The 25746-nt window shown below is 38.7% G+C and overlaps 1 protein-coding gene across 1 annotated transcript in view; it reads right to left on the minus strand.

The window, feature by feature from the left end:
* The window catches only part of HCN1 (hyperpolarization activated cyclic nucleotide gated potassium channel 1), a 202580-nt gene that overhangs the window by 97344 nt on the left and 79490 nt on the right, over positions 1-25746 (minus strand). The gene's annotated exons all lie outside the window — the stretch shown is intronic.

The raw sequence follows: 25746 nt of genomic DNA on the forward strand, positions 1-25746 counted from the left end.
TCTAAATACGCACAAAGTTGTGGGAGATACAAATTCAATGACCCATTCAGAAAAGATTCACCTTCACATTTCTTACCTCCTTAAAAGCACCAAAATCTGAGTGAAGAAACAACATAAGAAGATTTACATATTTTTGGACTTCTATTTCAATACTGTTAATCCAATTTGCACATACTATTTCACCAAGCAAAATGACAAAAGAGTAGTTCATTGCTGTTAATCGTTATCAGTTTTCCTAATACTGAGAATCTTGTGGCTACTACATCTGTAATGGCTATGTTTATATCAAACTAATATAATCATTTGGATTTCAATATATTCCTCCACTCTTAGGCAAAAATGTTTGCATCTAAAAAGTGTCTTAGAGCAAATCATACATATACTTTTAAAAACAATATAGACATTTTCAGGTTTGTCACGGGCAAATTTCTTGGACAGAATTAATATGAACAGCAGCAGTCAGCTGCCAAATAGTCTGGAGAAAAACACTGTACTTAGCACTTTCCTGCTATATTGGTTTTAAAGCACTTCTAAATACAGGCATCTTCTTTACTTATTACGCAGTTCAGTCAACTCTCAGCTCAAGATAAATATATTACGTTTTAATACGCATAATTATCACTATGAAGGAGTTCCATTTACAAGATGAAGAATGTCCAATTGGTATTTAATGGAATTTTACATAGAAAGTATTATTTATTTATTTATACATATAGACATCAAAATCAGAGGCTTTAATGCTGAAAACATCAGATTGCTAGAGGTATACAGGCATATTGGTACATGACATTTTGCATTTGTAAATAAAGTAATTCACATATGAAAGACGGAATGTTTGTATACTAACATTTACATATCTAAACTGAAAGCAGAGATTAAGAAGCTACACTGTAAATAAGTGTAAGTGCAAATATGCAGAGCATGCTATGATGTCTTTCAACAGCATTTTCTGTTAGTGGGAGTTTGTCCTTGTTTGAAAATGATGGTGTATATTCTAAGTCCCAAAATGGAAAACCTGCATAGTAGAAATATACCTCAGACACTAACTTTATGTGTAAAAAGTTTTTTTTCAATATAAGGCATTTTAAAAGACTATATTCCAAATCCCAGTTTGATAGACATTGGCAACAGATGCTTGTAACATTATCCAAATACCATCTAGCTCCTGTCAAAATTGAGGAGATGACACCAATATTCAGGAGATACTGTAAATGGAAATAAACAGAAAAGTGTTACCATTACACATTTGTCTTGTTAAGAAGCGTATTTATATTACAGCTATTTCAATAGCTACAGTTTCAGTAGCATGATACTAACTGAGAAAGCAGGTATGTGGACTGAAATAATTTTATTTTAAAGAGCTGGAAAAAATAGTAAGGTTTACTACTGTTTTGGAACACTAACACTCATTCAGGTTACACTTTATTCACATGGTTGGTTATTATGCTACAACTGCAAAGTGTGGATGAATTCATGATCACATGAAAAGTTGCAGAGAACGTAGGATTTCCCCTACAATATTTGTCTGAAAAAGTGCAGAAGATCAGACAGAAACAATACATATTTTACACAGAGATCACAACTTCCCCAGCGATTTTCTATTGCTCCAGAAAAGCAAGTTATCACATCTATACATAGGGCCACCCACACTGTTTTCATACTGCCTCAAGCTTCTTGTTCAGCTTTACTGTAAGAGACCAGAGTTTCAGAATAATTCACTGTATTGGATACTGAGTGTTTTTTTAAAAATGGGTCACAAATGTGATAATCAGAGCCAAACTGAGCACAAATGTCTTCACTTCTATACTTAGAAAGAGAACTTTTCTGAAAACATGCACCTAGGTGTATGTGACAAATGGGAAGATTTGGTTCTCCAAAACTCTGCCAGAGTCCAAAAAAGAGCACTTGCACATACCCAAGGCTCCTGAATAGTTATCCTGCCTCTGCAGCTATGAGTTTAGGAATCATACCAGATTGTGCATGTATCCTGTGAACATAGCTGCATAAAAATGATAATTCTACAGCTCTTTCACTTGGATGGAGCTCATATTTGGGCATCAGTTCAGATTACAGAGATGGCCTGGAAAGCTCATATCTTGATATAGAATTTCCAAGATTTTAGAGCATTTTGTGCTAGTACATTTTAATTTCAAATTTAAAAATTATATGATTGGGTAATGCTCACTACAAAAAAAAAAAAAAAAAAAGTGGATGGATAGATTTACCGATGTATTTATTTCAGCATTTCCAAGATCTTGCCAAGCTCTTACAGCTGTATTGCTCCCTGCCTACCCCATGAGACTGTGTGATAGCATAGTAAGGCTTCCCAAACAAGCCAGCAGAACCAGGTCACAGAAGGAGACATTACAAAGATAGACTAACTCAAACCAAACAGCTGGAGCAGCGAGTTCAACCTAAAGGGCTTTGCTGAACCAGAGTTGTGACATTGGGTTTGGGCTCTGCAAGGACTATTCTATCTTGCACAGTGGTACAACTGTGTAACTACTGTTTTTCTTCAAAGACTCTGCAGAAATGTTCATGTACTACAAGAACAATAACATGTTGAAAATTTTATGTGAAATTAAATCCAGCAAAGGAAATTATTGCAACAGTCTGTATCCAACACTGCAACTTCCATAATTTCTGAAACCTTTCACTCCAGAAATAGCTGCTGTGCAGCTTAGCATTCAGGGTCAGTATTACTAAAAATTCATGAACATATTCTAGATATTATCTGGATTGCTTAACATGGTAACATTGTATCAGCATTTCAACCATGCCATGCCATGCCATGCCATGCCATGCCATACCATACTTTTATCACTCATCTTTTGCCTACATAGTCTAATATTTGTGTAGCCTATTCTAATAACTGTGATAACTCTGTATTAAAGAAAATAACTTCCTAAGAAAAACTTAAGCAAATGTTAAAAAAACCTTTTAAACATCTCTGATATTCTCTCTCCAGTAAATAAAAGCTGAGATTTTTTTCCTCCTAAAAGGAAATTACCATGGAAATGTGGGCTTGGTTGGAAAAAAAACATTTAAATACTATATTGACATATTTATATTTGGAAGGGGGAGAGTGTTGGTTTTTTAAAACTAATTGTCAAACTACCCTGTGGACTGAAGTCATATATTGCACTTTTAATATTTTATGTCCTTCCATTCAGGAACTGATTGTGGTGTCTTTTATTGTGATTGTGATGACATTATTATTATCAAGTTTGTTGGGGGGGGGGGGGGGTTGGCTAGAATACTGTAATGTTTCATAGTTTCCATATACTTCAAAATCATGTTTAATAATAAATTTAGTTTATTAACTCACTTCTAAGAACTCATAATTTCTTCCTATATTATTTTCATAACCTTTTCTCAATGCCTTGGTAACCTTAAAATTTTGCCTAAAGAGCTGACAGTGCCTCTGACAATGGCTGAAATGTAACCACAGATGAACAGTTTCTAATATTTTGGCAAAATATTGCTCACAGAGAATAAGAAATTGCTGAAGAAGTCAGAGTTCACATTTTTATTCACTTTATTAATACTCTTTTATTCCCACGTGTGAAGCAGGACGCAGACTATTTCTTCCTCACATTTACAATGGAGCATATACTTTAAATTGGTCCTGTTAAGTCTAATTTCTGAGCCTGAGACACAAAAACTGTTCCAGTCTTACCAACCCACTTGCTTAATAGTATTTGAGGGCTGTCATACTAACTTAATAGTGCACAGACAGTTTAACTAAATGAACACAAAAGCTGTTGAACTGCTGTCGTGGAATGCATACGTTACCCCTTCTGCCTTCTGATAATTGGCATGTACTATTTGTTCGGCTGTGATTTTTAGTTCAGTTTGATCTATTATAAAAATCGTTTTTTATAAATTATCAGAATTTAATTCTGATTTAAAAAAAAAACAAACCCCCAAAAAAGTGAGTCTTAGGACTTCCTAGAAAATTTATTCAAATCTCATATCACTGAGTTCATCCACACACGTCTTCTTTTCCACCTCTCATAAGTATTAAAGGTGCTCAGTACCACAAAGGTAGCTCAGGTTTAATCTTCAAATCAGGGTTTGCATCATGCCTTGGGTAATACGAAATGACACTAGCACTAAGCAAGCTGTGTGCAGTCTGGAATATTAAATAGCCACTGTGGAGAGACAGAAAGAGCTGCACACGTGCATGGAGGCTCTGGAAGGCATGCTGAAAGCTGTATCAAGGGCAACACTGGAACTTCAGGCTAGACTGCTGGGCAAAATAACAGTTATAAAGATGACAAGGGTTTTTTTGTTCAATCTGGGTCAGTCCAGAATTATTAGGTTTATCCCTCAGAGCACCAACTAGACAAAGATTATAAACTGTAGGATCCAAATTTTCCTAGCTGAGCTAAATGTTCCCTTTTATAATCGTGGTTGTGACAAAGGTCCCCAGGAAATAAAATAATATGGAAGGGGGAGGAGAGCACAATGCCTTTTTTTAAGCATCCATCTCTCAATATACTTTAAACAATGAAAGGCAATCAAGGCATTTTGTTTAGCCATTTCATATTCTACAAATCAATTTCAAAGACATTCTTTGTAAAAATCACTTGGGATGCTATAGGTCTGATCCAACTCCTACAAAAGTCGATTTCTTTGGGAGTTTCAGGTTATTACAGTCTATATTGGAAAACATCTGCAGAAGTAGATGTAAATGTGCATTGATTGAAATGCCTGGCTATGCTCAGGGTAACATTTTACACTGACTCTGGATGTGTGCGCTTAATTTTATGGTAAATAATTCTTTACTGATAATTCAGTAGAGTGGGGAAAGGTATATAGCAGTATTTAATCTAGTGGTATTTGTGACCTTAAGCTGATGACAAACACAAAGATCTGCTTCTGCTTTAGCTGGCCCTGAAGGGAAAACACCAGTGATTTAATAAACAGAACAAACTATTTTAATCAAAGATATCTAGAAAAAAAGGGCGGAAAATTGCCTACTTTATGTGACCTTTAAAAATTGTTATTTTCTAGATGGAATCAATCTGACATTAGGTTTTATAATAGAGGTCCCATTTATTCCAATTCAAGGCATGTACAAATGGAAGCCAGCTTCTGTAGAGCAAAAGGAATAGCAAACAACATACAAATGTGACAGCATGCCATATCCACGTTAAACCTGAAAGCATTAATAAAACTACTTTGCTGAAGTAAGATTTAGGCAAGCCTTGGAAAGGTCACATATAACCAGGAAGCAAAATTTATTTACTATATATAAATTCTGCAACATATATTTTCTACTGTAAATTGGCCCGTGCCATACTAATACAATACCTCTCACACAGAGGGCATGACCTCACTGCCAAAACATGTGGTTTTATTATCCTGTTGTGATTAATGTCTGTGACCTGTCTTGACATCTAAATAGAGAAGAGCAGTCACTTTAGTTCTACAATGAAGAAAACAAGCCAAGAATGATACATCTCAGGATCCTGAAATAAAAACTACTTGCTAATTTTCACTGTCTTTACAGAGGTGAAGATCTCATCCATCATTTATATTGACAACAGAAACACTGTCTGTGTGAAAACTGAGTGTTTTCTTAGAAAGACTAATCTTTTATCTTCATTAATGGAAGCAAAGTGAAAACACGCAAACAAACAAGAGTTCACAGTTGCCAGAAATACATAAACAAGCACTACTAACAGCCTGCTTCTGTGACAAAATCTAGCTGAAGCTCTTCTCCTTAAGACATAGTACCAAATTGAGAGTGACCATATGGCAAAAAATACTTGAACTGTACATGAGCACAGGGACTGAGAGCGTTGTCAGCTTGAAGAATAGCTCCATTTCCATTTCAGCTGTATTTCAAGCATCAGCATCGCCTGACCTTCAGCTCAAGCTCGTTGATGGGCCAAGTATCTCAAGTGACAGTGTCACTGAACTCAAGCAGGAGACCTCTGTGGGTGGAGTTGAGCTAGAAGGAATATTTCATTTATTATCTTTTATAATTATTTATATCTTACAAAGAAGTCAGCTTGAAGATACAACTGGTCTCTAAATGGCCCAAAATATTATTTATGATTTTTCTTGCTAGCTGAGCAAGAGGAACTGTTTCTCATATTAATGTGCAGATGTACTCTGGCGGCAATGAGAAAAGAAATAAATTATTCACCATCACTCATCTGCCCACAGAAAAGCCAAGGCAGGGGCTCCCACAGCGCTGAAAAGGGCAGCAGAGCAAGCAATGTGAATCCTAAAAAATATCACTGCCTACAAGGTTTCAAATATAAGGGCATAAAGTCAGATACCTGACTGCATTTCTAGAAAATGTCAGCTTCTGAAGTCTATGTTCCCCAGTTTTAATATACTTACACAAGCACTTTTAATCCCTAATGAATGTAAAATAAAACAATGTATAGCAGACATATATTTAGGAAGAAATCTACCATAAGATTTGTCAAAAATGCTGAGACAGTTTAGGGAGAACCTTAGGAATTACCAATGTCTGCACAAAAAGTGCCATGACTGATAAAATTGTTTTACAATGTTGTTGATCATTCTCACAAACCTTGAACCCTTTTGATTTCCATTTTTAAAGCATAACTTTGGAGACGGTCACACTCAACCCCAGCACACTGTGTCTTTTCTTCTAAGACATGTATTTAAAAGAGAGGAACAGTGCACTGCCCTGGCTGCACCTGCCATTGAAACAAGAGGGACATGATCCGGACTCCCAGACACCCATATCTAAGAGGGAAATTAAAAAATTAATAAACACAAAGTGGATACACAGCAGGAAGTACTTATAAATACATATAAAGTGATGGCATATTCCGAAACAATATATTTCTACAATCAACATTGTATAAACAGGACACATGTAACCAACCTTTCAATCTCAGTATTTTCTTTTTTTTTTTTTTAAGGTAGTCATGTTTTAACTTCCAAACTCTGTGAACATGAAATGAAATCATACCCTTCCTGATAGTAGGAGAAGCACCAGATGATTGGATGTACACAGAGCCTTTAAAGTTTGCATGTTTACCAAACTATATCTAAAATTATTGTTTCTGTAAAACAATTCTCTTATGGTTTTTTTCTTTTCACAAGATCTGTGTGTCATGACAGGATGCAAATACTTCAAGTTGCTTCACTTTTCTCAGCCAGAACCAGGCCTGGGAAGGAAATGAAAGTGTGCGAACAAAAGGAAAAGAAATTTTTCTCGTACCTTATCCTAAATGCCCAAAAGAATCAGTTTGAGATTTAAGGGGATGGTTCATTAATGTTATTAAATCATCAGTTCTTTTTACATGATGACTGACCCCAAAGTCATGCTGCCACATATCTGAGCCTCAAACTAACTGTCCTAATTACAATACAGCAACATAATGATCTAATAGCAAAAACTGAAATAATGAGGCATATTTCTCCTGAGGAATTTCAGTTGGTGTCTTACTGAAGCTGTTGAGGTTAATCTTCCAAACATGGAAATAATGGGCAAGGAATTGAAAATTAAAGTCATTATGTTAATTTAGCTGTGGAATAAAAGTTCTGAGATAAAACTGATGCACAATGTTTTCTTTTAATAGCATGTGATACCTTCATTTTAAAGAGCCAAAAAATGTTGTTTTATGAGGCACAATTGTTACATTTTATTGTTTATGTATATGGGCTGTTAAGATTAAATATAAGCAGTGAATAAAATACGTAAAATTCCATACTGCATTAGAATCCAAATTCTGCTTTTTATAGTAATCTAAGAGTTCCTTATTAAAAAAAAAAAAAAAAGACTGTCAGTGCAAGTTGAGGCTAATGATTAGTGCACAATATTATGTGAAAGTCAGAACTCTTCATCAGCTGAATGCCTAAAGCCCAAAACATGGAAAATCCATTTATTATATGAAAAACTTGGTAAAAGCAAATATGATAAAGTCACTCATATATCATATTCACACACACACATAAAAATCAAAGAAATAATATCTAGAAGTATATATGTGAATAAATTATTGTGCTAATTACATATCAGTGATCTGAGGTCTAAGTCAATGTTCACAATATTGACTAATGATTTTTAAAATTATATGGCTAACTGAACTGAAGTATAAAAAACTTTTTTTCTGGGAAGCGCAAATGAAATCTACAGCTAAACTCTTTCTGTCACACAAAATCACGTAGCGGACATCTTTCAAGGTTTTAAAAGTTAAATACCAAAAAACAGAACTGATGCCTGGACCGGTAGAAAGAACACACCGGAACTGCAGTCTTAATAATTTGCCTTAAAAATTACTAGCAGAAATTAAGAATTCAGTTGCCTGATAAAACTTAATGTAGTCAGAAAAATATTACCAGTTTAAAGGAATTACTTTGGAGATTTGCATATAATATCCTCTCCTGTGAAGTATTATGTTGACTTGGTTTAGTACATAATAATACCTTGAGCAGAAATTTCAGATGCTAAATTATTCTGATTTTGTAACTGTATTCAACATTTGGTAAATATATGAGTATCATTATTATGAAAAGTGAGTGTATGCTTGCATTCCCACAAACAGAATTTGCACACAGTTCTGAATACTCAAAAGTCTCTGCAGATCTCTAAGGACAGTCTATGAAAAAGTGAGCGACTGAAAAAAAAAGACAAACAACATACAAGTAATATCAAGAAAGGCGAACTACAGTAAGATGAAAGAAGTATTGTTTTGTGGTCCTATTTGGCTTCTTGGATTTTTGCCTATTTCCAAAATATTATTTAAAATAACACTTGTTTCTGATGGGTAAAATTTTCAGGATTCAATACATGATCAACTTAGACTTCGTGTTTTAATTCTATCAGTTATAACAATGAAGAGCTAATGAGGGGACATTGTGCCTGGACTGATTTTTTTCCCCCAATACTTTTTTAGCAAATAAATTAATATTAACAAATTAATTAATTAATGAATTATATTTTAACATGTTGTTTTACTACATTAAGGTATTTTGAAAAAGAAAACTGTTAGTGCACAGCAAGCCTAATGTGTAAAACCTCTCACAGTACTTACTATTATATAGCCTCTCCAAGAAGGGTTAAATTTAGTAATTTCTTTTTTTTTTTAACTAGTACCTTGTTAAACACAATGCCTAGCTGTAGTTCACCCTACGAATAATTGAACAAGACAGATTACTTTATAAATGACACAACATGTCAGCGTATGAATCTGAAACATACACTAAAATATGAGTAATACAATTGCAATAATTACTTACTAAAACTCATCAACAGCAAATCATAAACTACACAAAGATATGGTAAGTCTGGTCTGAGTCAGGAAGCTCCACTGAATGAGAACAATTCCACATACACTCTTTTTACTCTAACATTCCTGCACCCCCACCGTCTATTTTTTTGGCTCTCTTTTGTATCTTTTCTGCACTTTTTCTAGCACGCCAGTAAGAGAAGCGCAGGATGCGTACCAAGCCCCTGACCAGCCCAACACAACACCCCTCCTCATGCCTTGCGCTCTCCCACACATTAATTTTGTCACTGCTTTCCATGCCGCTCAGCCACTGAGCACAGAGGTGCTCCTGCGTGCTCCGTGCCCCCGCCCGTTTGCACAGCAAGCTGCCCACCGAACCAGCCTTGCCCAATGTCTCTGCTGCGACACAGCACACCATCTCTCCTGGGAAGGTTGCCCTAGCTTAGCAATCATTGCATTAGGTTTACCCCTGCTGTGGGTGTAATCTGATGGTCCAGCCTTTTCAGACACACATCTGTACTTGTCTCCCTGCCTTTACTTTCTTGGCTGTCTTAGCAGTGGCTTTCTAATGCTTTCTAGCTGATCTGATGAACTTGTCTTGTTTTCAGATGCCCTTCGTCTATATATCACTTGAACTTTGCTGTAGATTATTTTGCCCCATTTTCTAAATACAGAATATCCACTAGGTTGTACTTTGCAAAGGTTGGTTCTGGTTCCCTACTGCAGCTCCTGCTGACACTGGAGTCATTGCAGGTGATCACCTATGGTCTGTCTTCAGAGATTTGATCTGAATGTTTTATCATTGCATGCAAACTTTATGAGACTGCTGAATCTTGAGTGATCTGTTGCTGAACACTATAAAGTTAAAAACCTTTTGCGCAATTACTGCTCTGTCTGTGTGTGCTCTCAACTGGCCATTCAGGTTGTGGTAGGCAATATATTTGTCTATATTTCAAATACACCCAGTGCTTGTTTCAGGAAAACCTCTGTCCTCTTGTGTACTTTGATTTAGCAGATCAGCATTTCTGCCAGCTAGATGCTATTGCCAAATCTCCTTCAGAGCAGCATTTCAGTCCATCCCGCACTTGGTAACAGGAACAACCTTCTGTGCACTCATTCCTTGCAACTGTGCACTAATTTACTGCCAGGAGTTTCTGTGGGATTGTTTGCAGCCATTTCCTACAGATGCAAATGTATGTCAACTGCATATTGCTCCACAGAGCTAATCCATCCTGTTTCCTGCAAAGGACCTTACTTACAGGTTTAGCAAACAGCAGTGAGCTTTTTTGGGCAGTATCCTATGCTCAGACCATATTGCTGCAGGCTCAGTAATTTAGGTTGCTGTCTTACAGCTTATTATTTACAAAAGCAAAAGCGACAGACTCCTTTCTGTTCTCAAGAGCAAGCACTTCATGCAGCATTTTACTGCCTGCCTCCCATCTCCAGACCCACAGTAGTCACAGCAGTCAGTGCAGGCTGGTGCTAGTGTCACCTCTTCCTTGACATCACACACTATGGTTCAATGCTGTGTTGCAACATTGCACAACACCGAGCAATACTCATGTTTGTCAACAGTGCAAAGCAAAAACATCTCTAATTTCACACTTGCTCACGAACACACCACGCTAGCCCCCACACAGCCTTTTCCCAGTCTCCTGTTTCTGCTTTCTCTGTTGACACCTGAGCTGACACCACAGTGCAGCTGGAATCAGTCTGGCTATTGAGCAAGAATATAGCTCATACAAGACAGCGAAATGATTGGCAGCCAATGAAGAGGACACATAGTGAAGCAAAACTTCAGGCGAAGAACTTGAAGCAAACATGCTCTTCTTTGAATTATCCGATGTATCCCTGCTTTTTTTAATTCTTCCTTGAACAGAAGGAAAACTTCAGTACATTTCCTTTGGGACATTTGATAGTTATATCTTCCATTTCCTTTACATTGCTGTTTAAAAAAGGATATTTCTCTTGTTCCTATTTGAGTGCATTCCTCTACAATATAGGCTGCAAGCTACTGCTTTCCTTCTGTCAGCTTGTTTCTGTCTAGTCCTTATTTTGTACCGCTCTAACCTCCCGACATTTTCCTCTTCTCCTTTCTATACATAGCTCACATTTAAAACAGAAGATTGCTAAAGCAATATCATGTAAGTTTTTTTAAAGAAAAGAGTGTCCTTACTTCCTCTTTGTGGATGATAAGAAATTCAACTTGGTGTTGAGATTTTGACTCTCTTGTATTTTTAATGTCTGGCTCTTCTGTTATTAAACATCCAGAGGAAAAGGATTTACTTTCAGTAAATAGACCAGAATTTCCCTCTGCTTTCTGTGCTTTCACTTCTTGATCCCCAGAGCATCCCTGCAGTACATTTTCAGTCCATCCATTCCAAATGTTCTAATTTTTCTATACTCTGTCCATGTGCCATATCATCTTTCTTCATTTTTTTCATACATTCCCACAGAGAACATGAACATTACATCCAAACAATATCCAGTAAAGGTTCTCTGATTTAGAGCAAGTAACTGTGTCCATCCTTTTTCAGACTGATTTTATCCAATGGCTACCATTAGAAGGTCAAAATATTAACTACCACATCATGGCAATATTGCCAGCTCCAAGCCAATACAACTGTGATTTAGGTGAAGCCATAAAACTTGAGATTAATTTTAAAATATTCTTTGGGTTGTTCATATTTGCTTGCCTATGAAGCTCCCCTCAGAAACTGGTAGGAGGCTAAAAATAACTATAAAAAAAAGAAAAGACTAATAAAACTGAGATGTTTACAAAATCACACAACTCCAGGAACCGTGATGTAGAGCGAAATGCAATACTGTAAGGCCTACAATAAAATTGGAGGAGTTTGCAAGTTTGCAATGATACTTCAGTCATCTTACTTTTACTACATTACAGAAATTCATTGTTTCCAGAAGGCTAAATCCTGGAAATGTTTACCCTGTGTGCTTTCAGTGCTGCAGTTTGCAGCTTTGGGACAGTGCTGTGACGGAGGCTGAATATCAAGAACAGTATTTATGCAACTGCAGAGTGACAGTGAAATGGAGAGTTATTTTTATCACTGAGTTTTGTAGTACCAGCTAAGCACTAGGTGCTTTGAGTGATTCAAAAGGCATAAGTTGCACATGGTAGAGCTAATAGCCCAGGAGGAGAAAAATAAAAAACACAGAGGTGGCACGAGGGAGGAGGGAAATTTTAACCAGTACATGCAAAAAACAACTCAGCATGTGTGGAAATGGGATCAATAAGATTGCATGCTATTCAGGCAGCACCATCGGGAGCACTGAGTGATGGCATCTCACACGTGGTCAACAAGGATGGAAAAACCAGGAGCACTGAAGTGCAACCCTGAGCCACAAAGGTGGTGAGTGCCAGGAGGAGCACCGGCCCGCTGCCACTGGGGCTGCAGGCTGCCCCTTCCCCATCTGCCTCTTCTGACATCATCTAATATGGTAATAACATGAGAACATACAGGTTTTGTCATTTTTTTCCAGTTGGTGAAGTTTGCCCACGTGCCATGGTTGGGCACGTAAGCTATGCCCTTTACACAGAGAGTCGGAATGTCTTGAAGCGATGGCAGACCCTCTTCTTTACGGGCTCCTCTTATTTCTAATGAGATAGTGAAAATAAAATATGAGGAGCTCCCAAGCAACCCCATTCCACAAGCCACATACTGTTTTACTTCCAAATGCTTTCCAGCTGCACAACTGTTGTGTGCCTGTGGGGTGTGCATGTGTGTGGTATCATTCGAGGAATGGAAGAGGGCAGGCGAGAAGGAAGGAGAGTCTGTGGTTTTACAGAGCTGCAAAAACTATTTGCTTACCCAGCCCTTGCCCTGCAAAGACAGGCCACAAGCAAAGATAACAGGCTGCAGGGAGTTTTCTGAAAGACTGCTGAATGTGTAGTAGCACTTAATTCTCTACCAGGCAGCATTCCCTGAAGTACAATTTTGAAATTACTCTGTACAATTTATCACCTGCCCAAATGACCCTGTCACTTGGCTAGTCCATCTACCTGGAACTTGCTCTAACATTCCCAGCCCCAGAAGCAGCAATAAAAAACCTGCCATTTTTTATATATCAACCTGCCAAATACAGTTTTTTTCTTCCCTGTCTGATGCCTAGAACAAATAATAGTAATTTTTGGGTCACCCACATTTTCTAGACATTAAAATGTCATAATTGTCACTGCTTAACAGAAGAAGAAGGAAAAAAAACAACCCACAATCACACCATTCTGGGAAACCCTTTACAGTCTGACCGGCTACCATCTGACTTCTATTTCTGGAATAAACAAATTAAAAATATATCAAAAGGCTGTCTTACTTTTTTAACATGCCTCATATTAAATATTCAGACTGTGCTCTGCACAAGACCTCCACGTATTCTGCTCACTCGCGCGTCTTTACAATACTAACTGCAGCATGGCTTATTGTTGAGACGCAGGAGACACAGACACTACAGCTTGTCCCTGGCTCCCTACCAGCCGTGTGGATGAAGAGTGCTGCACAGCAGACAGAAGACCCTTCTGGGGTTGCTACACTCTTTCTTGTCAACCCAGCACAAGTAGGTCATATATTTCGCATATAATGCTCATCCCCTTTATTTCACTGAGATTATGCGGTGATCGCTCAGTGTCTTTACAGTTATCATGAGGAAAAACAGTGATAAATATTTATATAAAAAAGGCCTAAATAATTAATTACACTCTTTTTCTTTTTTTCAAGAAGCAAGGCATTCATTGCATCATGGTAACAATAAAGTGAACGTTAGCTCTGACAGTCAAAAAAAACCCAACTAATGAACTACATCATTATTTTCACAAGATGGAAAAGGTTTTGTAATCACAGGCTAAAACCTCTTTAAATCAGAGTCAGGTCTCTCCAACATCATCCTTTCAAACTTTTTCGTTTTCCTCTCAATTGATTTATCTTCCCTTTGCACTTCAGTGATTATTGATTCTTCCCTTCTGAAGGAGCACAATTACAAAACAGTTACCTGCTCTCTTAGTATTTCCCTGTCAGCCACAAGCAGAATGTTATTTCGTTAGGGTACTGTTAGATTTTTCAAGTACACCTGTTAAATGGGAAAACTGTACAATTTGTTTTCTGATGCTCGATATAATGTACTAACATATATGTGATATCACCTGTATGTGTATGTTTATATATTTATGCATACCTAAATATATACAGATGACATATGACAGTGATGTATGCAGAAGTAACACTGGCTTTTGGTACATGCCTGAAGCTTGTGAGGAATCAAAACCCCACCTTCTACCTTAGCCACACCCTCCTCAACAAGGTTTCACTACAAAATGCACCGTTTGTGTATAAACACAACACCAGCCAATGCCAAGCTCAACACACAATTCTTTTCCACCTGCCCTGTTCCTTCTTCACTTCCAGAAAGCTCTTTACTTAAGAATATACAGACCTCCTTCGGGGAAAGTATGTACCTTCAGGTATCCTAGGAAAACCCTTGTCCCCCAGAAGTCAGTAGGAGTTTGGTATTGCCTTTAGTGGATCCAGCTTTTCACTTAATTTACCCTCTCCTCTTGTGGCTGCATTAAACTAAATGGCAGTCTGCACATCCCAACCATAAGAGAAGGAAGGATTTGGGAGGCATGAATCCAACGGTCTGCCAAGAAGACAGACAACTGTGTGGAAAAGATAGCAGAAACTTAAGAGCTGAGGTTCGTATGGATTTTTGTTCATTTCAGGTACTATTACCTGTTTTATCAGATGTTGCAGGTTTTGTTTTTATGCCTGAAATAGCAAAAGATCCATTAATATTTCCTTATGTATCTTCTAGGTCAAAACAAATGTAAGTTCAAATTTTATTTGTGTGTCTGTACTCCTGGCACTGAGAACATGCCCATCTCTTTGTTATTGACAAATAGTAACATGATATCAGCCTGTATTACATGTTCTTGCATTTATTTTATCTGTAGCAGTAAAATCGGCTGTGCTGGTGAACGTGCTCTTTTCTGAAATGCAGGCTAGAGACATATTAGGAGATTTAGCATGTTTTGCAGTTTACACAGGATTCACATGAAGACTGGATCCTATCTAACCAGCTGAAGACTTCTGCCATGTGGGTATTTACTACTCTTGTATCTTCACCTGATGACCTAGAAGAAAATACACTGATATTGTTTTTATATGTGCTGTGGACTTGAACACTATTTAGCAGAAAGCTGAGAGGAAAGGGACATCACTGTCTGTTAAACTTGTGTACAGAAATATAAACTGCAGTCCAAATCACCAAACACTGAAAGCCAGCATAGAGAACATGCACAACCACATTACAAAGTTTCCTTGATGCCCCTATTATTCTTTTTACTTATTTTACACCAGCTTCAAAAAAAGGTACAAAAACTGCCCTGCTAAGCAACTTGCAACATCCCCTAGACTGGTTAATTAAGGATTCAGAAAAAGTATCATGCAGCTTAATGCATGAAATGAAAACCCAGGACGGCTGAACATTTTGTTCTTCTCCAGCACATAGCCTATTTCATTTTAATCCACTAGGCTTTTGGGTGCCTTTTTTAATTTTTTTCCCCAGTTACTTCAGCTTTCAGACTTATTTTTCCATTACTGCATTTGGTGTGACAAAGGTCCCACATACACTATTTTGAAACACTGCATTAGTTATAAAAGTGTGTTGTGAATAATATTAACCACTTTAGGACACAGTTAAAGGGTTTTTGTCTTTCTCAGCTTTGGTTACTTCAGTTCTTTTGCACCAGATGTCACAGAAACGATTACCCCCAAGCCAACAGGACTAAAGCTACCTTCCCCAGTGCTACATCACCTATGGCCCAGGTGTCACCACTACCAATGACTGCTAAGAAATGCTATCACATAGATTCCTCTTTGGTGTCAGTACCAGCTCAGCTGTCATGCTTTAGCTCTTAAAGCTTATTAATACGGTTGATACATGTGATTGCACTGAAAAGCCTACATGGAAATATATATAGACCTACCTGTATATATCATTTGCCAACGGGAGCAGAGCCATAATGTCTGGAGGGCACCTCTGTATAAAAAGCCAAGTCAAAGAAACAGAGAAGACTACTTTCATCTGTTTCTCCTCTCATACCGCACACACAGACCAACCCTAAGACTCCTGCCTTTCTCATTAATGAGCCAAGCTGGGCACCCTCAATGGAAAAATCCTCCAGTGTTGCTAAAGCAGGAAACCTGCGTGATGAAAACTGCCCTCTGGATGAGTCTCTCTGTTCCACTGAATTTAAAGGACACCTGGGAAGACTCACAGTCTAGTCTTAGCACCTAACAGAGGTTTTTCTAGGTTATTTTACTGCAGTAGTTGGGTTTATTGCTGTCTGTTCTGCAAGGGCCAGCAAGATCTTTGTTCACTGCAGTAAAAAGGGCTGCACCAACCTGCAAAGGCATTGCTTCCTGGTTGTGTGGGATGGAGAGGGTAGGAAATAACTGATGTAGCTCCTCTGCTCCCTTGACAGACTCTTTTGACACCTAGACCCTATGCCACACGGATGTGCGTACTGAGCTGGCCTGGGTACTCCGGCAGTGATGCCCTGGTGCTGCACTGACCTGTGTTCGCATTGCATGAAAAGCTGACGTGTGCTCATGGGGGTCACCTCTCTCCACACAAACCCAGGGGAAGTCTTGCGCAGATTTTGTATTTTAGGATAGTTCCTCACTAAAAGTAGTCAACAGATGAAAAAGAACGTAGTAATGAACATATTGCAACCCTAACTGGTCACCGGAAAGGATTAATTCACACTCGATGTGCTAACTTCCATTTAAAAAGCCTAAATATAGATGTAAAGAAATGAATAAACAGATAAAACCAAAACTGGGATAATTTATTCTAGATTAACAGTTTAGCAGTTTGCCAGTTTCCTACTGATTTTAATATAGTATGACTAACCTCTCCTTACATAACTCGTTATCTACCTAGAAGTTCTACATTTCTTCAAATCCTGCTGAATGTGTTAACTCATTAGTATATTGAGACACATTGCTGTCATCTGATGTAGAAAAAAACCCACTGTTTCTTTACAATGTTTTCAATGTGTTATATCTGAATTTTATTGTAAGAGCCTATTTCTTATCAAGCAGGTCAGCCACCTAGGCCCAGCCCACGCCTGTTTGTCCCTTCCCTCACTGTTAGCAGGGCTTTACCAGGGAAGTTTTAAAACATGTTAAAATCTAAATTAAAAAAATACAAACATATTTTAGTGGAATATTTACACTTTTTTAAAGAAAAATGTGTATTCAAGTCCTTGTACATATTTTTCACAACAAAATTTGAAATAAACTCTAGTATAATACCAGGCAAGCTTCACACAAGTATGATTTTATTCTGAGAGTTATAAAAAACCCTGTTAGCCACCTTTATTAGAGAAAATATGGAATCTATTATACAACTGACATTTTAGAGATCAAGTGTATTAAGCTGTTGTGATTTTCCTTTTATTTACATATAAAGTATTTGATTACTGTTGAACAGCAAAAGCATGTAGTGCCACCTAGGGGTACTCATAACCTTATGAATTTGTATTTTTGACAGCTCAAATATTCTGAATTAAGTTATTTTCCATAACTGCATTTCCAGGAATAAAAATAGGTATTAAAGGAGGTTTATGCAATTTAGTTTTGCCAGCCTGACAGTAGGGCATATGCTAATTCCAGAATCACCATGAAATTAAGGTTTTTTTCTCTGTTTCAGCCTGAAACTCTTTATTTATTTTAGAGTTTCAGTAACTCTAAAATAACTGGTGCTTACAGAAAATTACAAAATAAATAATCTGTATATTGAAGGAAATAAATAATCAGGAAAAAATTACTTTCTTCTGCCTCAAAACTCCCACCTCACCAAAATAATGGAAAACTTACAAATCATGTTAATTGCCTGTATTGGATGTGTGAAACTCTATTTCTCACACTTGAGTGTGCATTTAATTTCCTCCAGTCCAGGAAAAGATGGGCCAGATGGGAGGATTCCTCAGCAGTGGTGTGAAGCCAAAGGGGAGGTCAGCAACAGCATCTACTTACTCACTTCAGGTTTTATTTCTTGCGTTGTTCTGTTTACTTTTGTTTTGTTTTCCCCCTTGCTTATTAGTTTTTTTGTCAATATTGGCATTATTCTGGAAAGACTGTGGATAGAAAATCAGACTAATCTATTATAGACTACTTTCAGACAGTTAATTGATCACAAGTGCACTGCTACCAAAAGGAGCCTTGAATGTACCATATTAATTACAGATGAGGATTGCTGGATTTTTCAGGCGTATTTTGTATAAAAAATACTACAGCAAATATAATACAGGCAGAGGACAAATCCTTGCTATTGTTTTTCACAGCAAACTTGAAATGACCAAACCGACCATGCTCATGTAAACATTTTAATTAGGCTGCCTTAGCAATGGAAATGCCTCAGAACCTTCTGGGTACATGGTATGCACCCACCGCACAACAGTACCCGGTGCTTCACCAAGCCAGAACTTTATATATTAACTTGTTAAATAACAAAATATGCATTAGCAGGTGATGTGGCATAAGCTGCTTCTGCCTAATCCAGCAAATATTTAGCAACTACCTTATTTTGAGCACATGATCAGTTGTCTTGACTCAGTGGGAAGAAAAACAGCCAACCAAACAGGAGTCTGTCCATTATTTTAACTTTGTATAGGAAGGTCGGCATCACTGAAAAGTATGCAGTTATTGGTCTCTCTTGACTCTGCCTCTCTCATCAGACACCAAACAGGGCAGTGCCACTCTCACTCCAGCCTGCCACTGCCTCTGAAATACCAATACCACTTTCACAAACACCACAGGAGCAAGAAAAGCTGGTTTTAATATTCTGAATTATTTTATCATCAGTTTTCAGTCCACCTGATTTTTCCGTCATATTGGATCATAATGTTGTAGTAATAATTTAGTTTTACTGGATATAACCTATAAAATCCTGCCTAAGTGCAGAAGTGGCAGAGTCCATTCAGTGCAAACTACAGGAAAACCAGACAGGTCATTTAACAAATGATCTATGTTCCACATTGCATGCTTTTTTCATAGCTTCCTCCTTTCTATCAAGCACACCCACTCATTTCCATGATAAATGTAACTTAAAGATGTTACCCAAATGTCTGTGAGGTAAGAATCTATGAAACTTTACGGATTATTTAGAAATCACTGTTGAGGAACACTGTACTCTAATGGATTTTTCCAAAGTTGTTGTTCAACATTTCTCTTAGAAATCTGCAGGAACTAGAAATGTAAGCTCAAAAGAGAGGCTTTAAATTTTACTTTCAAGTACTAATGTCAATGCAAATGTGGACTGTAGAATCTTCATATTAAGCATTCATAATTCATATTAAGCATTCAGATGATACAACAATAATGCAATAAAATTCTGTTAATCATGATAGTGCTAAAAAGGGGGAAAAAAAGGCTGGTAAACTGATAGTCCGTGGCAATACTGGATTTTTCACAGACTATACGGGAGATCAATCCTGCAAAATGCTGTGTGGGTTCCCTGGTCCCAGTCCAGGAAAGCACTTCACAAGTACCTTATTTTAAGTGTATTAGCAGTTGTCTTGACTCAATGGGAAAAAAAGCCAAACCAACCGCACAGGGGTCTGTCCATCATTTTAACTTTCTATAGATAGGCTGGCATCACTGGAAAGTTGTCACCTGTCAAAATGTAGATCCATTCTGGTTTTAGCTCACTCTGTTACATTTTGCTGGAGGACTCTTCACTTTACATCGTCTACCACACCTGAGAGCCTCCTCACTTACATTAATTCTCTTCTCTAAAGTTGGTACTTCTGCACCTATACCTTGCAAATCCTGTTACACTGTTGTATGAGGGTCCTCACACACAACCCACTGAACAAATATCATTTTCATAGCCGTATTACATTCCAATCTAATTTCATTTTCTAGTGTAACGGTTTAATCATCTATTTGGAAATAGCCCCTCTCTGCTGTGTTCTCTTAGGCTTCTTTTCCCTTGCATGGACAGAGAACAGTTAGGCACAATTAAAATGACTCTAAGTGATAAATGGAAAACTACATTTGAAATTGTGTTCAATAACTAGGATTTAGTTGAGCTGGCCTCTGCAAGTTACAGAAAGGCCTAAAAATACAAAACAAATTAGTACCCCTCCTTGCTATGCTAGCTTATTGACTTCCTTGTTCTTACAAAAAAAGTGTTGAGGTTGTTGGGGTTTTTTTCCTTTATGAATTACTGCCTTCATTTTCCCAAAAATAAATTTTTATGAATCAGGAACAATCTAGGCCTGTCTATCTCCACCACATTCCCAGCCTGTTTGATTTTTCATTCTACACAGAAAGTTAAATCCCACGTTCTGTGGTAGATCTGCTTAGTACACTGTTTGTCCCCTCTTCTGCTCTGTACAGGCAACATAGCACATTGAGTAATGGTTTCTGAAGTGGTGCTTTTAGCCACCTCTCCTTCCCGTTTTACTATTATTTGAGACATCTTATGCATTTATGTGTTAGGTTCTTCAGTTCCTGCACTCTGAGACCACATGGCACCAATCACACCAGAAATTCACACTGGAATTTCTCCTTCTGCATAAAAACAGGGGAAAAAACCCTTCCTATAAGCTTTGTGGGCTTTCTTACAGATGAACTATTATCTCTTTTGAGGGGATCCACAATCAGACCAAACTGAGAACCAACAGAGGCAATGCAAAAGTTAACACGTGAATCTTGCAAGTCAGCATGGACGAAACAACAAATGCCTGTCCATAACAACTGTGGCAAGCCTAGTAAGAACGTCAGTACAGTAAGACAGGATGGGGTAAAATATGTGAGGAGTCAAGATAAGCCCCTCCAAATATGATTTTGAAGGATTGGTGGCAGTAGGCAGGGGCATTTAGCAATATCAGTACACTTCCTAATTGGGAAAGGGAGTATCAGAGAACAGAAATAAACAGTTTTCCGTAATTCTTCCTGCAGAGCACAGGCAGAGTTAGTGAGCAAGCTGTCCTGCCTGAGTGCCAGCCAACATCCCAGATCTAGATTCACAGCTCTGGAGGTACCTGGTAATCTGCTGAGATGTAACAGCAGAGAAAGCAAAGATCCTTGATGTTTGATATGTAACTAGAGACCTATTTTGCTATTTCATTAAGCCAGTTATAACCATTTTAGGATTCTCTGACCAAAATAACAGCTCCAGCACCAAGTTTCAGCTAAATACTGCTTTTCTACATCTCATACAGAGATCCAGGCTGTCCCTGACCAGCCACAACACAGAATAAGGACACACATACTCTCAGCAAGCTACAAGGAGTCCCCTCCTTTCGCACAGTCACAGGCACCAGAAGCCAGCTCCTCTCTTCCCACCACCAATTCACACAGCCCCAGACGGAGAGGAAAGGGGACTGCACACCAGCTCTTCACTTCCACACTCCTGTGCAGAAGCCCCTGGCACACCCAAAATATGCAGTGAGCTCCAATTCTACGTTTCATTTTCAAACCCAGGGCAAATGCTTTGGCATCAAATACACTTCAAATAAACTATCTAATGCAGCTTTGACGCTTGAATTTGGACTCATAAATCACCTGAGGGTTTTAATGGAATGGTCTCATACATACATACGTGAACACGCAGAGTTGAACCTATCTGATGCAAACTCTGTCAGGTTTTCACATGAAAATACAAAACAGCTAAATTCACACATTGACCCCTGATATTAGACAGTGGAAGATGGTACTGAATGCTCTTCCTACACAGGTCTAAGAGAATTATCAAAGTAAAATCTCAGAATAAATGGGAAAGGAAAAATAACTGACTTCTTTTGGTTTAGTTCATTATTGCTACAATTAAATTAGCATGTCAAGGTTTCTGAAATGTGCCTCACAGATTCATACTGCCTGTGTCCAAAAATTCAGAAATTTAATGCATACGTTTCTTTCTTGTCCCTCGCCTGGATGACTGTAATGCTTTCTCAGCAAGTCTACCAGTAAAGCCGATTAGTAGACTCCAAGCAATTCAAAATCCAGCTGCAAGACACAGAGCTAAAAAGGAAAGGATATTTCTCAACTGTAACCCCAGCATAAATCTTCCAAACAGACTTTTCGTTTGCACTTGGAAACATATCATTTTGCACAGAACACAATAAGATTCTAAATTACCTTACTAAGTTGCTCATCATATACTTCATTCACTCCTCACTTTCCCTTTGGTAATATGGAAAACCAGACATCAGCAGTCTGTTTCACTGAAACAGGATGCTGTTATAATCTGTATTATCACAGAACCCCACAGCAATACATTAATCAGAATAAACTCCTGATCCAGTAGGTTTACCCTTTGCAGGACAAATAATATTTTTTTTAGAGTGGAGAATAGAGACAAATACAGGACTTTTCTTATCATTCAAGGAAATGGGCGCTAGCAAGAGAATCCCTCAAACTATCCCCAGTCAAATCGCACAGGCAGCAGCACTGTTCACTGCTCTCCCGTGAGCAAACAAACCAAGAGGAGAGAAGAAGAGCAAATTGGAGGAGGCAGCAGAGACACCTACATGAAATGTTAGGTAACTTGTGCTCACAGTGTGTGCTCCAGCTATAGGATGCAGGTGTACCAACACATACCCTGAAACACAGCAGAGCTTACAACGGAGGGTATATGTGTATGCCTGTGCCTTCCCACACAATTTACTGCCACTGTGAGACACCAGAAAGTGTTTTCAGCCACGGATATCCACAAAATTACCTTTGGACCTATTTCTTAATTTTCATAACTGTGATGCTATAAAATAGCTTTTAAGCAAATTCACATGCACCTGACAGAGCAGAGCAAAGTGATTTGAGATAGTGCTGGTACTTTTGACACTCCCTTATATTTTCTATATCAGAAGTTGGAGTTACAGGGTAAAGTTCCTTTCTAAGATAGGAGAATATGCATTCCAATACACAGAAATCAAGACTGTCAGGAAAATGGAATTCAGATTTTTTAAAAACGTAAAATGTAATAATTTTTGCTAACGCCTATATGGCATTCAAGATCACATACACCAGTACTCTCACTTGAACAATGACTGCCTGATATTTTAGGTTCTGCCTTCCTCTAAATGCCTTTCAAAAGCTGAAAATGACACCTTTTATGATCTCTCATTATTCTGAACTCACAATCAGCTCATGTTAAGGTACCAAAATGGTTACATTGCTATCATCTTTCTGTGCGTAAGAGATAATTTTGCACTAAAATTTGATGGTAATTTATTCATGCTTGACATTAAGGTATTAGCTAATGCAGTCCAATTTCTCAGGAACAACCATGTGAATAATGTTACAATCATTCATTTTAAGTGTTATTTACTAAAATCCAGTTCTGAATACGTTTACACAACTATTAATTGAGTCTTTCAAGGTTTTTTTTTTTCCCTGGGGCTATCTGGCATTTTTCAGTTCAGTTATACAACCCCCTGCTTCTTCTTTTCAGTCATCAGAGAAGAGGATAAGAAGATTCCTCCTGACACCCCATTTGTTATCATCCTAGGAAAAGCTGCAGAGGACACCATGACAATGAGGACAAATACAGGCACATTTCATTTGGGCAAGTATATTTGTGGAAAACTTAAATGTAAGAGTAAAGTGAGACAAAGGAAGCAGCATCCTCACAGTTTAGTGACCACCAGGGTAAGCAAAGAGGGTAGAGAAATCTGTTTCACTCTTCACTGAATCACAGAATCCCAGGTTGGAAGGGACCTCAGGGATCATCTAGTCCAATCTTTCTAGAAAGAGCAGTCGACACAAGATGGCCCAGCACCCTGTCCAGACGATTCTTAAAAGTGTCGAAGGTGTCCAAGTCAACCACTTCCCTGGGGAGATTGTTCCAATGGTTGACTGTCCTCACTGTGAAAAATTTTCCTCTGGTGTCCAACCGGAATCTCCCCAAGAGCAACTTGTGTCCATTTCCCCTTGTCCTCTCCATGGGACTCCTTGTAAAAAGGGACTCTCCATCTTCTTTGTAGCTGCCCCTTAAGTACTGGTACATGGTGATGAGATCCCCTCTGAGCCTCCTTTTCTCAAGGCTGAACAAACCCAGCTCTCCCAGCCTATCCTCATATGGCAGCTTCCCAGTCCTTTGATCATCTTGGTGGCCCTTCTCTGGACCCCTTCCAGCCTGTCCACATCCTTTTTGTACAGCGGGGACCAGAACTGTACACAGGTGTGGCCTGACAAGCGCTGAGTAGAGTGGGATGATGACCTCTTTCTCTCTGCTGGTGATGACCTTTTTGATTCAACCCAGCATCCTGTTGGCCTTCTTGGCCACACAGTCCACCAGGATCCCCAGGTCCCTTTCCACAGAGCTGCTCTCCAGCCGGGTGGATCCCAGTCTGTGCTGCACTCCTGGATTACGTTTTTTGTAGACAGGGGTAACATTTGCCTTCCTCCAGTCCTCTGGGACATCCCCCATTCTCCACAACTCCTTGAAGATTATGGAGAGTGGCCTTGCGATGATGTCAGCAAGCTCTCTCAACACCCTTGGGTGGGTGGCATCAGGGCCCATTGATTTGTAGGGGTCAAGCTCATGTAGTAATTCACGTACTAACTCTTCCTTCACTGATTGTGGGTCGGTGTTTAGTTCAATCGGCATTTTTTCCCAAAGCCTGGGCCCCAACAGTGCTGGTAAAGACAGAGGTGAAGAAAGTGTTGAGGGCCTCTGCCTTTTCAGCATTGTTTGTGACTGACTCTCCTTTTCTGTTTAACAGTGGTCCTATGTTTTCCTTCTGTTTTTGCTTATGGTTGACATGTCTGAAGAAACCTTTCTTGTTATTTTTGACATCTACAGCCAGTTTCAATTCAAGTTGGGCCTTTGCTTTTCTAACTGCAGCTCTGCACTCTCTGGCTATGCCCTTGTAGCTCTCAGCAGATAATCCTCCACTTCTCCGTCTCTGGTGTGCTTCCCTTTTGGATTTGAGTAGACGCAGGAGGTCATGGCTGAGCCAAGGGGGCCCCTTGCTCCGCTTACTTCCCTTTCCTTTGTAGGGGATAAATTGGCTTTGTGCTTCCAACAGGGGGTTCTTGAAGAACTCCCAGCACTCACTAGCTCCTCTGTCTTCCATGGAAGCTTCCCATTGAATCCCTCCCAGCTGAGCCCTGAGTGAAATGAAGTTTGCTCTTCTAAAATCCAGAACCCTTGTCTTAGGGCTGACCATCAGCACGTTCAGCAGGATCCCGAACTCCACAATATTGTGGTCACTGCAGCCAAGGCTATCACTAACCAAGATATTACAAAGCAGACTTCCTCGGTTTGTGAATAGCAAGTCCAGCAGCGCCTCCTTCCTGGTTGGCACAACTAACATTTGTGTCAGGAAACAGTTCTCTGTGTGTTCCAGGAACTTGGTGGATGACGTGCGAGCTGCCGTGTTGTTCTTCCAGCAGATGTCTGGGTAGTTGAAGTCCCCCATTAGGACCAGGTTCTGTTGGCCAGAAGCTTGCTTTAGTGCCCCAAGTATTGCTTCGTCGGCTTCATCACCATG

The sequence above is a fragment of the Phalacrocorax carbo genome, chromosome Z (genome assembly GCF_963921805.1).
Source record: "Phalacrocorax carbo chromosome Z, bPhaCar2.1, whole genome shotgun sequence".
NCBI classification, from domain to species: Eukaryota; Metazoa; Chordata; class Aves; order Suliformes; family Phalacrocoracidae; genus Phalacrocorax; species Phalacrocorax carbo.